The sequence below is a fragment of the Tachysurus fulvidraco genome, chromosome 5, assembly GCF_022655615.1.
Source record: "Tachysurus fulvidraco isolate hzauxx_2018 chromosome 5, HZAU_PFXX_2.0, whole genome shotgun sequence".
Lineage (NCBI taxonomy): Eukaryota > Metazoa > Chordata > Actinopteri > Siluriformes > Bagridae > Tachysurus > Tachysurus fulvidraco.
In genome coordinates, this window is record NC_062522.1 from 10,522,431 (window position 1) to 10,534,941 (window position 12,511).

General features: G+C 37.2%; 1 long non-coding RNA gene across 1 annotated transcript; it reads right to left on the reverse strand.

Annotated features, from left to right (window-relative positions):
• Positions 1–631: 631 nt before the first annotated feature.
• Positions 632–12,483, reverse strand: LOC113642770. Its single transcript, XR_003440650.2, has 3 exons — positions 12,291–12,483; positions 12,152–12,216; positions 632–4,549 (listed from the first exon to the last, which is right to left on the reverse strand). It is a non-coding gene; the product is annotated as an uncharacterized LOC113642770 (long non-coding RNA).
• Positions 12,484–12,511: the final 28 nt, after the last annotated feature.

Here is a 12,511-nt window from a genome sequence, read left to right on the forward strand (position 1 = left end):
ACTCTCACAATTAAGCTGGTGTTCTGAAAAGGTCTCCAAAAAAAAGAAGAAAAATCTGGATTTTGGAGTTAGTTGAATCAATGTTAAAATGATAAAGTTATTTTTCAATAGACATATTTTGTGTGAAAAGAGGGTGAGTGGTGGCAGTGGGGCTCACTGGGTGCTCAGCATACCTAAAGCTCTGACCCTAGAATCGCCCCTGATATAAAATATGAAAATATAAGTAGAAAAATAATGTATATGCATATACATAAATATACAAATACATAAATGTGTATGTTTTTAAAGATTGTCCTTAAAGTGTCCAGGTGCAGTATGGACCTTAAGTGACATTCAAATTATTTTGCTAGTGTAACAAAGTAATTCTCTCACTCACTCATTTTCTACCACTTATACCTCGGGTCACGGGGAGCCTGTGCCTATCTCAGGCGTCATCAGGCATCAAGGCAGGATACACTCTGGACGTAGTGCCAACCCATCACAGGGCACACACACACTCATTCACTCACACACTACGGACAATTTTCCAGAGATGCCAATCAACCTACCATGCATGACTTTGGACCGGGGGAGGAAACCGGAGTACCCGGAGGAAACCCCGAGGCACGGGGAGAACATGCAAACTCCGCACACACAAGGCCGAGGCGGGAATCGAACCCCGACCCTGGAGGTGTGAGGCGATATGTTATTAAATTAGTTCCACAAAACTTCCACAAAACTTGTTTAAAATGTATTGTTTATATAATGGGGCATGGTGGCTTAGTGGTTAGCACGTTTGCCTCACACCTCCAGGGCTGGGGGTTCGATTCCCGCCTCCGCCTTGTGTGTGGAGTTTGCATGTTCTCCACGTCCCTCGGGGGCATGTTCTCCACGTGCCTCCCCCATTGCATGAATACTTCACTTTATATGAAGTTTCTGTCAAATTATTACAAACAATTGTTATATAGGCTTGTAGCATTTGAAGTATGCATTTATTTAGTGGACCTTGACTGAAATATCACTTATAATTCTTATAAAATACTATTTTTTTCCCTTTTATTCCACACCTGGGTGCTCGAGCAGGTAACGAGAAATATCGTAGTGTTCCTGTGTATACTAATTTGTCCCTATTCTGTGTTTGTTAAATGTATGTTTCTAAGTTTTACTTCAATGTGGTATGTTGATACAGATGCAAATTCGTATGCATTGAACACGTACAAACAAGTAAATAATATACTGTGTTGGTTTGTTCTGTCATTCAGGAATTTGATTATTCATGTTTGATTTGAATATTTATTAACAACAAACAGATGATCGATGAGAATGTTATACATAGTATATTGTTTTTGTACAAATCTTATGCGTGATTTCTTCAGCATAAGCATGGTGGGTGCTTATAGGGGAATGAGAAATTCTGTGTATTTAACTGTGCTGTGTATACTAACTTGTCCTTATTCTGTGTTTGTTAAAGGAAATAAATCCTGATCTTCATTAATCCTACTCACAGCATGGTTGTGTCTGTGCCCCGTCCCTTTGTGAGCTTTTTGAAGTCTGCAACACCAGTGCAGCACTCCCCCAGGTGAGATACAATATAGATCAAACTTAAAAAAAAATAAATGATGCATCTGCAAGCCACATCAGTGCATTCTCTTTAATAAGCTTTGGTTTAGTCCCATTTACAGTGTGTACATCTATGATCTATGGCTGTGAAGTAGACATAAGAAAGGAGAGAAAGAGAGAGAGAGAGAGAGAGAGAGAGAGAGAGAGAGAGAGAGAGAGAGAGAGAGAGAGAGAGAGACCCATAACTCCCAAATCCCATGTAAGGTCATGGCTCTGAAAGGGAGATGGGTAATTGGCGCAAGAGGAAGCAGATGCTGCTTGCTGACTGACTGACTCTTAATCACCAACTGACATGATTTGTGCCTTTCATGTTCTGCATGATACTCCTTGTTTTTCACTCCCTGCATTTCAGTCTCAATGCCCCTTATTATTTTTCTTTTGCTCATTCAGACCTGAGCTGTGTTATTGTACCCGACCTTCCACATCCTACAACATCAAACACTTCTGATAAATTTACTACATGTCTGAAATGGCACAAGCATGTAGACTGTTGACATGCCAGTCCTTTTTTTTTTTCTCGTATGATTTGTGTGGCCCTTGTTGTATTTCTTTTTTATTTTGGTAGTAGAAATTGTACATGCGTAGTTGAGGCTGAAACCTCTGCACTGATGACAGCAGTTTTCCTCAGAGAGAAGCTCAAATCTGAGCTGAGGACAGGATCACGAATTGACAAGAGTCTGGGTCCTGTAGGCTTACTGCAAGTCTATAAGAGTTACTCAAAAATTCTTTATGGAACCTTAAAGAATACAAGTAAAAAAAATTTGAATTACACGGATGCTCAATTCTCACAACTGATTAGTTTTTGGTGATTTGTGGTGTTGATTAATGTTCTGTAACAGCAGCACTGAGAGTAGTTCCGCTACAGGGCATATCATTTATAAACGTTTAACGAGGAGTTTTTTTTGGTCTCTTGGTAATATGACAAGCTGCGTATTACGCTTTCATGGCTCATGCACAACAACAATGACTCATGATCACAAGGACAACAAGACCGTACATCAAGGTAAACAAGAAACAGGTGAGATGGCAGGAAAACAGAATAATAAATGGCGTGGCACAGCCCATATGGAAACAAAAGGTGGGCAATGAAAAAATACCTGTCAGACCCCCTCTGGTGGTCTGGCAAGGAACTGACAAGCTACTGACAATAATCCAGTTCAGGACGCTAAGAGTAACAGTGATCTGCATCAGGCATTTGTGTGAAGTTTCACGTGTTCTTCCCAGTTCAGGGTTTCCTCAGGGTTCTCTGCATTCCTCCCATTTCCTAGAGATATGAATTCAGGTGGATTTGCAATGCTCAATTTCCTATATATCTGTATATCTGTGTGTGTGTGTGTGTGTGTGTGTGTGTGTGTGTGTGTGTGTGTGTGTGTGTGTGTGTGTGTGTGAGAAAGTTGTGGTATGATACGTTTGTGTAAAATGAACAGGCTCTATTGGATTAGTTTTGTTTGTGTGATTTGTCTCAGATCTGGCAACCTGCTCGTTACTGCTGTTTGTATGTAGAATTTAACTATTTGTACCAGGTTTCCACATTCAGTAATTATCATGTTATATTCTTGAGTCTGATACAAATTAGCCTGTTGTTTCATACATATTTATAAAATGACTTAAGCAATACGGACTAACCCTTAACTCCATCCCCTAAAAAATGTGATTGTCTTGATTGCAGTGTAATGCAAAAAGTAGACTTAATCCGGCAAAGACACGTTGTTTTCATTATTTTGCCTGTATGTATTAATTCAGCTTACAAATGGGCATAATCCAAAGCAGATGTACATGCAGTTAAAGAGACGCAACAGCAAATCAAATCGAATCAAATTCGAATACACAGTCATACGACATGCAGCAAACATTTTACGACTGTATGTTTTTTAAGAAATATAATCAGATAGAGAATCCAAAGAGGGATTAAAAAAAAGTAAACAGAATACAGTAAAATGAAATAGAATAAAACAAAAAATGAAAATGAGAAGTAAAATTAGATAAAGTGGAAATACTGTAGCTGTGCAAAGTAAAGCAGCAAATGATATGAAGTGGAATCAGATGCGCAGTGGAAAAATTAAACAGGCAAAATATTAAAGAGAAAAACACAGCATGTGACTGATGAAATGTTGGTATGAATAGAGGATGACTTAACTGTTATGAATAAGGTACATATCTGTAATTATTTGCATTTTCATGCCGAAAGGTTTAAGAAATGCTGCGTGCTATTTAAAAGAGACAGTTGAGGTAGTAGGTTTTTTTTACATGCTGTTTATAAAGAGTCAGTTGAGGCTGGGTGCTTTGAGACAAGTCCAGAAGAAGCCTAACTCTCTGGTAGACCTGTGATTTGAACTCACAACCTTCTCTTCACTAAGCATATGAGACACCCAAAGAAAATAAATGACTTTTGTAACGTTACTACATGAAATCTAGACTTGCAGGCTGTAGAGTACGGTACTTTTCATCACTCAACATGAACATGAGCCTACTTTTTACAGGAAGAGGCTGTTGGAGTGGCATTGTAAACATACAAAAGAGTTCAGATGCTCTATGAGCCAAGGGTGGAGTGTCTGAGACAGAAACTATACAAACACTGATTAATCTCTAAATCTCTTAATCTCTAAATTCTGTTGACTGTAATGACAAACAGCACGAATCGTCCCGTATGTGTCCCCAGTCACGTAAATCTAAAATCCACTTTATTGTCCTTGTGGAGACAGTGATCCCATATTCATAACAGAGACATGGATAATCAAAAGGAGCGTGACGATTGACTGGGCTTTGTGTCGAGATGAAAAGCTGAAAGGAGAAACGGGATAAGTAAGCAGGTACACCCCCACCCACACATATACACACCCAAGAACAAGACAAAACCCTCAGTTGTCAGGCCATTGGAACTGTTGTTAGAGCTCGCCAGTGTTTGACCTCCGGATAAAAGAGGGCACTGTCTGGGTTTGATGCCCTTGACCTAAAGAGAGAATAGGAACAAAAAACCTTCTCAGTTTTTCAAATAGTCAATCATTTTCCACTTTGGCCTCCGACATTCACATTTACTCTCATATTAACTACTGAGTTTTACAACAAACAACTGAGTAACCGAATCTGACTCTTTACTGACCTTAACACTGTTTAGCCAAAATACTTACTGTGTAAGCACTGCAGTGTAATTCCTATAAATAATTTCGTTAAGTGTGTAGTTATAAGAGAGATAATTACAATATACTGCTGTGGTTTCTTGGGATTTAATTTATTAACACCAAAACTGTTTCATGGAAACTTGTCACGTTATAAAATATTTACAGTAGAGATTCAGAGCCAAGAAAACAAGGTAACATTTCAAAAGATTTCTCTTAAAGAATCTAAAAACCTAAACATTTTTTTTAACTGACATGAAAACATTCTTTTTTTTTTACATTATATGTTAACATCATTTTACATAACATGTTAATACTAAGAGCTACTAATAACTGTAATTCTTACAACATAAAATTTACATTCAAGGAGACACAAACCCAAATCATTTATTATGAGCACCGTTAGTGCTGCACATAACATCCAGGCAATAATCCATATAATTCCACGTTTTGTCAGCTACTATAATGCTGCAAAATATCCACTTCGATGCTTCGGGTTGCACCTATATTCTCGTCTTCAGAACCTCAAATAAGTGCCGTGAACGCAATATTTAACGAATCCCCAAGGACTAAGCTATGTGTCCCGAGAACAGCACCTCCACAGTCAATCTATCTTTATAAAGAACATCTATTTTGTAGATGTATTGGCTGAAACATGATATGTAGTTGCAGTTCTTCCAATTGTGTACAGACAATGTGTTGCAGCTAGGATTGTCTGGGACTGTAGGTGGAGATGGGGATCACTTTTGGTTCATAGAAGAAAGCATGTGCCTCCCTATTATGCACAGTTTGTCAGTTTATTTATGACCTTTTTCTTTTTTAAGAAAATTGTTTTTCTGTGTTAAAACATGCAGTCACAGCTTTGCTACACTGATTGACTTCTTATATTGGATATAAGTTGTAAAGATTATTCTATTTTTTATTAAATAAGCCTTTTGGGTGGAAAAACTGTTGACATCAGACATTTCTGACAAACCTGTTGACTGTATATTAAATGATGATGAAAATAATATCATGTACATCAATAACATTACATTGTGAGACGTAATAACAAATATATCTCTATACTGCAGACTTATTGAGAGGAAATTATTAGGATTTGTCTACTCTTGCACATCTTTCCATCAGTTGTCTTCGGTTATTATCGACCCACCTATGAGTTTGAGCAGTGAAAACACTACGCTGCTTCTCCACACGTTTCTTTTAGACTTTCAGCACTGTGATTCAGATTTATTTATTTTTATTTTTTATTTAACCTTAATTTAACCCGATTAGTCTCATTGAGATATAGAATCTCTTTTTCAAGAGAGACCTGGCCAAAATAGCAGAACAAATTAAATCACACAATCACAAAACAAACAAAAAGACAAAAGACAACTCGAGTGCAGTTCAAGTTAAATAAAAGTGTCATTAATTAAAACATTTGCAAGTGTGAATGGACTCATGTTCCATAGATTTAACATAATGTTTAAAATCATTTAAGGAAATTAGACACTGTAGCTTTAGTGATTTCTGTAGTTCATTCCAAGTTGAAAGTGCAAAAAACCTAAAAGCCTTTTTAAACAACTCTGTCCTAGCTTGAGGAACATTTAATGAAATAATTTTCTGGGACCGTAAACCATAAGTACTCTGTACAAAAGAAAGAAATTCGGATATATAGCCTGGCAGCAGATATATAAAGGTGAGTAAGCCGGCGATTTGACAGAGAAGGCAAATTCACTTTGGAGTAAAGTGTACAATGATGCGTGAGAGGTCTGCAATTTGAAATAAACCTTAAAGCTCCATGAAACACAGCATCCAACATCTGAAGACACTTTGATGGGGCATTCATATACAACAGATCACCATAATCAATAATAGAGAGAAATGTGGCATCAACTAGCCTTTTTCTAGCAGAAAAAGTAAAACAAGATTTGTTCCTAAAGAAAAAAAAACCTAGATTCAATTTCAACTTTTTTACTAGTTTCTGTACATGAAGCTCAAAAGAAAGGTGCTCATCAATTAAAAAATATTTATAAGATGAAACTACCTCACTTGTTTTTCCCTGGTCAGTAACAATATTCAGGTCTAATGCTTTTGTCCTTGAGTTTGAAAAGACCATTACTTTGGTCTTCTCTGCATTAAGCAGATGATAAAGCTGTGCTTGCACTCTATCAAAAGCAGTTTGCAAGCATTATTAGCAAAATAATACCTGGAAGTAAATCTTTTCTTTAATTTTACATAGTAAAAATTCTATTTAAGCAGAAAGTAAGAAAGAAAGAAAGAAAGAAAGAAAGAAAGAAAGAAAGAAAGAAAGAAAGAAAGCAGAGTCTGGGTCAGAATGTCACATGACCTCCTGTCTTTTCTTTTTTTCCTCTCTCTCTCTTTTGGCAGTGTGAGCTGGAATTGTAAAATGCTAGCTGGAGTGAAAGCAAAAAAAAAAAAAGTTTATTCAAAGATCTACAGAATGCCTTAAGACCAAAGTAACTCATTTTTGATACGTAGGACAGTAACTGTAGACAGATAAAAAGCTGAACTCAGCCGTGAACTGTATGTTAGTGTTCTTATATCGTCTCACTCACAGAGACAGATAAAACCATGAAAGACTCAGAGATGCAGAAAGATATGAGTCACTGAGCTTAAGGATTAAAGATGCAGAAAGATAGGAGTCTCTAAGCTCACAATTTCTCTGGCCATGGAGGGGGAGCAAGCCATCCATCTCTAAAGCCCTCAGAGAGAGGAAGAACAGAATAATGCACTTTAATGTGTTCCATATGCTTTGGAGGTTCTGGGGTAAAATGGTATGTCCACCCCTACCCCCATCTTGTCTTTTCAAACCTTTGCCTGTACCTCTTGTCTGCCTTTCCTCTATCTCTCCTTATCTGCAAGCTTTCGGCTTGTTTCTCTCTCGCTCTCTCTCGCTCTCTCTCTCAACCTGCTTCCACTCAGACAATCCCTGCCTGAGGATAAAAGAAGGGGCCCAGGCCTCATCATGGGCCATTTCTATCATCTGAATGTCTTTACCCTGTTCTTTATATAACTATCCTCTATCCACAGCACCCCAAACTAAATTAAGACAAACAAGAACCTTTGAGAAAAATTTTAACCTAACCTCATTTCCTCCTTAGTGAACCGCAGTCTGCAGTCCCAGTGTCTGTGTGGGTTTTCTCCGGGTTCTCCGGTTTCCCACCACCACCACCACCCCAAAACCATGCATGTAGGTTGATTGGCTATGCTATAAAATGTGCCTATGTGTGAAAGGGTGTGTGAATGGAGCGTTGCATTAAACTGGAATCCCATTCAGGTTGTGTCCATATCTCATACACAATGTTCATGGGATAAGCTCCGGTTCACCACAACACTGAAAAAAGATTGATGAATGGATAGATGGATGGATGGATGGATGGATGGATGGGTCGATGCTGTCATCTGATAGTAAATTAACATTTTACTCACTAAAACAGAACTTTTTTAGATTATACTTATTAATACATTTTTATACAATAAAGTCTTTGAGTGGAAAGATCAAGATAACCCATGTTTGTTTAAATGGTGATGAAAGTGAACTCACAAACGCTTGACTTACTGCAAATAAATACCAAAGGCACCAACACTTTTCTAAAATGGGAAGCGTGAAGCTTTTTTTTTTTTTTTTTTTAACAAATTGTGAGTCAGTAATGCCTTCGTTTGATACCCAATAACAAATTGTACTTTTACTTTATTAATTTATTTTCAGTCTCCTGGTGTTCCAGCGGCAGAATCCTGCGATCTCACTGCTGTAGCCCGGGTTCGATTCCCGGCAGGGATCTAACCCAGCCGACCAAGAGCTAACCCTCAATGCTAGTCCCAAGGCTAGATAAAATGGGAGGGTTGTGTCAGGAAGGCATCTGGCGTAAAACCCGTGCCTAATACATTTACAGCATTTGGCAGACCCCCTTACCAAATGTGTAAAAAAAAGCGACGTACAAATTTCTGTGTTATGTGGACCGAATGACCTGCTGTGGCGACTCAGAACTGGTAACAGCCGAAACACCAACAACAATTTTTTATTTTATTTGCATTTTATTCTTTTTACTTTAGTTTATTATATTATACAGGAATGTCTTGAACAACTGTCACGGTTAGTGTACACTTTCTCCCAGAACACTTTACTGGCTCTGCCACTGGGTCTCAGAAATGACAAACACGTTTCACAGAAGTGATCACTGGTTACATTCCACTACTCAAAGACTGAAAATAATGCTTTAAAAACTAAAATGGTAAAGCTTTACAATAACAATACAAGAATCATCATGCACTAACTCCTGAATTGATACAATGGAAAAGCTAAACCCTATGAGCTAATGATGAGTTAAGGCATGTAATAATCACAAACTAATGAAGAGCTAACCTTCACTATGACGAGAGAACTCGTGCCTGAATAACAACCACCTGAAGTATGTGTTAGTACATGTTTGTGAGATAATGTTTGTATGTTAATTAACACAAAACGCTCTACTTAAGACTAAAACGCTGTAAAATAATTAAATAGAGCACTGGTTTTTAATGTGAATAGATAATAGTGTCTGCTAAATGAATAAATGTTACTGTATTCATTTCATCTTTGTGGGTAAAGGAGCAGAGCCCCGGGGCCGAGCGACCCAAAGCTTTCAACGTGGATCAGTGTAAATTATGAACATAATCCGGCACCTTTCAGTGATGTTTGTGTACACAGCTGTATATGGCAAATTAAATAAACTATTTAAAATAATGCAGCTTTAATTAAAATGTTTTATTTAGTTTATGCCTACATGTCAATTAATTTAATTAATAGAAGCTGTTATTTTGTCACATATACATTAAAGCTCAGTGAAATTCTTTCTTCACATATCCCGGCTTTAGAGTTTGGGGTCAAAGCACAGAGTCAGCCATTATACAGCAAAACTGTAGCAGTGAGGGTTAAGGGCCTTGCTCAAGGGCCCAAGAGCGGCAGCTTGGCAGTGCTGATGCTTGAACCTTGATCCTCCGATCAACTTGAGCCACCACCGCCACATTAACTACTAAACATGTACTAACGTATTTAAGGTGGTCATCATTTGCTCATGAGCTCATGAAACTCATGTGAGTTAATTCATTAACTCAGTAATTAGCTAAGTAATAAGTGTTAGTGAAGGATTAGTCATGTACTGTTACTGTCAAGCATTAACACAGAAATGAAAATTATTGATCTTTTTACCACTAGTTCAGTAGGATTATTTCACACATAAATGCTACACCTACGCTGAATCCAAACCTTTTTACTCTTTTTGAACATACCGCTTGTGTGTATTTGTTAAAAAGTACACACCACGCATGAGAATAATGATTCACAATGACTGTTACAAGCTCTATATGGAAAAAGCAGAGATGACCCATCACTCTGTATACAAAACAACATGCAGTTAGACACAAGGTCTTTTGTCCAGCTTTACTGTTTTTTCCATCTTTCCTCATGGCAGAAAGCCCAGAGTAAAAGCACAGTTAGCTGTATATGTACAGTACTTTATATAGGGCTGGTATATGAGTTAACCTTAAATTATTGGCATGGCTGGACAGGCTCAGACAGAAAAGCATTTTTTAGTAGATAATAACTTACAATGATGTTGGAGTTAACCTGAATTTATTGTCCCCTTAAGCTTTAATAATATATGTTCCTGAGGAAAATCTGAACAAACATGAAGAATAAGTTCCAAAACAACTGTCCAAAAGTACCACTAGGCTATTCATGAAGGACTGTGTACAGATGTGAACCCTATAGTGCTGGGAAATTAGCATAAGGTATTTAGCCTAACTGCAGTATTTATAGTTTTAATACTGACAAAGAAGGACAATTGCCCATCAAACAAATCAAACCACATGAAGAATACAAAAGACTACAAAATACTCAGTACAAAGAAATTATGATAGACTGAAAAAAATCATATGATACATTCAGTTTTTATGCATTCACAGCTTGTTAGCTTTGGCAGGTGATTTAGCAGACAATATATGGGTAACGTTAGCCAGGAAACGTTAGGAAACGTTTTTGTTTTTTTTTTACAGCTGCATAATAATTAAAATGCAGTTATCAAGAACACAGTCCAGGTTAAGTGGCATAAACATGTTGTTTTCTGGTTTTACTATCACTGTAGTAGTTGCTTAGTTTTGTACTTAATTAGTTGCATCCAGTACAGCTGAAACTTTGTCATAAGTTGCATAGAGTATTTTTTTTGCTTATAATATTTTCTATAATTTTGCAGCACAGGTTATACGTTTACATAGACTTTGGAATTTTTATAGAATAAGAGGGATACAAATTGACATTGTCTCAAAGCAGCTTTTCAGAAGCAAAGAAACAGAATACAAATTGTAAAGTTTAAAATTAAATTTATCTCTAACATTTATCCCTAATGAACAAGCTGGAGGTGACGATGGAAAAGAAAAACTCCCTGAGATGATATGAGGAAGAAACCTTGAGAGGAACCAGACTCAGAAGGCAACTTCATCCTCATGAACAGGAAAAAATGTCAATGTCAATAATGTTATTTCTACAACAGTTTGTAGTCGAGTGGAATCGTACAACCAAAAGCACCTGAGAAACCAATGTCAGCATCAGTTTATTATAGACTTAACACCAATTCCTTCCTGATGAAGTCTTTGAATAAGCTATTTATAAGCAGGAGTTGACATTTAATTCACAAGACACAATAATAATTTACTGGATAATCAGTGACTGTTTTTATGTTTTGTGTTCTGTTTATGAGTCCCTTGTTTGTCCTGAGCAGTTTAACTGCCCATTGCTCTTCAGAAAAAGCCTCCCGGTCCTGCACATTCTTTGCTTTTTCAGTATCACCTACATATTTGTCTCCTTTCCAAAAGAGGCTAGGTGATTTTTTAGATCATCTCTTGCAAACACTTTCTGATGCACAAGAAGACAACTATACACGATACATTAAGATCTGGGCGATGCAAACTTTTGAACAGGATGATCAGTGAAAAAACATCTGGGAAACCTCTAAATATTTTATGTAGCTTCTGAAAGACAGTATTAAATGAAAAAAAAAACACCTCAAGTATATGATAAAATAATGGTGAAGTAATAATTATTACAATGCTTTGGCTCTTAAATAAAGCAGACTGGATATTAAAAGCATCAATGCCTAAAGTGTAGAATATAAATCCTACACCTATAAAGGGTGAACATTTAAAAAATGAATTTTGGAAATAAAAAAAAAAATAATAATTTAGTCATAAAATGGACAGTATCTTACACCCAAATCACATTGTACGTAAATATAATAACTGTGTGACAGTGAGGATTTATTGATTTCATTAACAAACTGCCTACAGCTAAAATTCTTTTCACATTCTGGATACAGAGCCGTCAGTCATCTGTACACAGAAATATTTAGGAGCTAACAGTATTTTTAGGAAACTGCGGGTAAAAGAAGTGAACTTACATCTGAACAAAGACAAGGTTCAATTATCATCCAAAAAGTCCAGCCGAGACCTGCAAACTCCACGGCTGTGGGAAGATGAGCACAGATGAAAAACACAGATGTTTCACATTAATGGTGTTTTCACCTGTTTTGCACTTACTATGATTGCAGCTTTGGGAATGTAGTTGCTCATTCAGAGAGGTGTAATCACTCTCACTTCACAGTTAGGGTTGGTGCAGTTGTACACACTCCCAGCAGTGTCAAACCAAGCTGCAAGCTCAGTGTTTAGTGCAGACCGAAATAGAAAATGGTTTCAGCTGGGAATCGGCTTAGCCCTCAAAGCTTGTCTTGCTGCATTGATGTTGAAATGGTGAGGGGGGG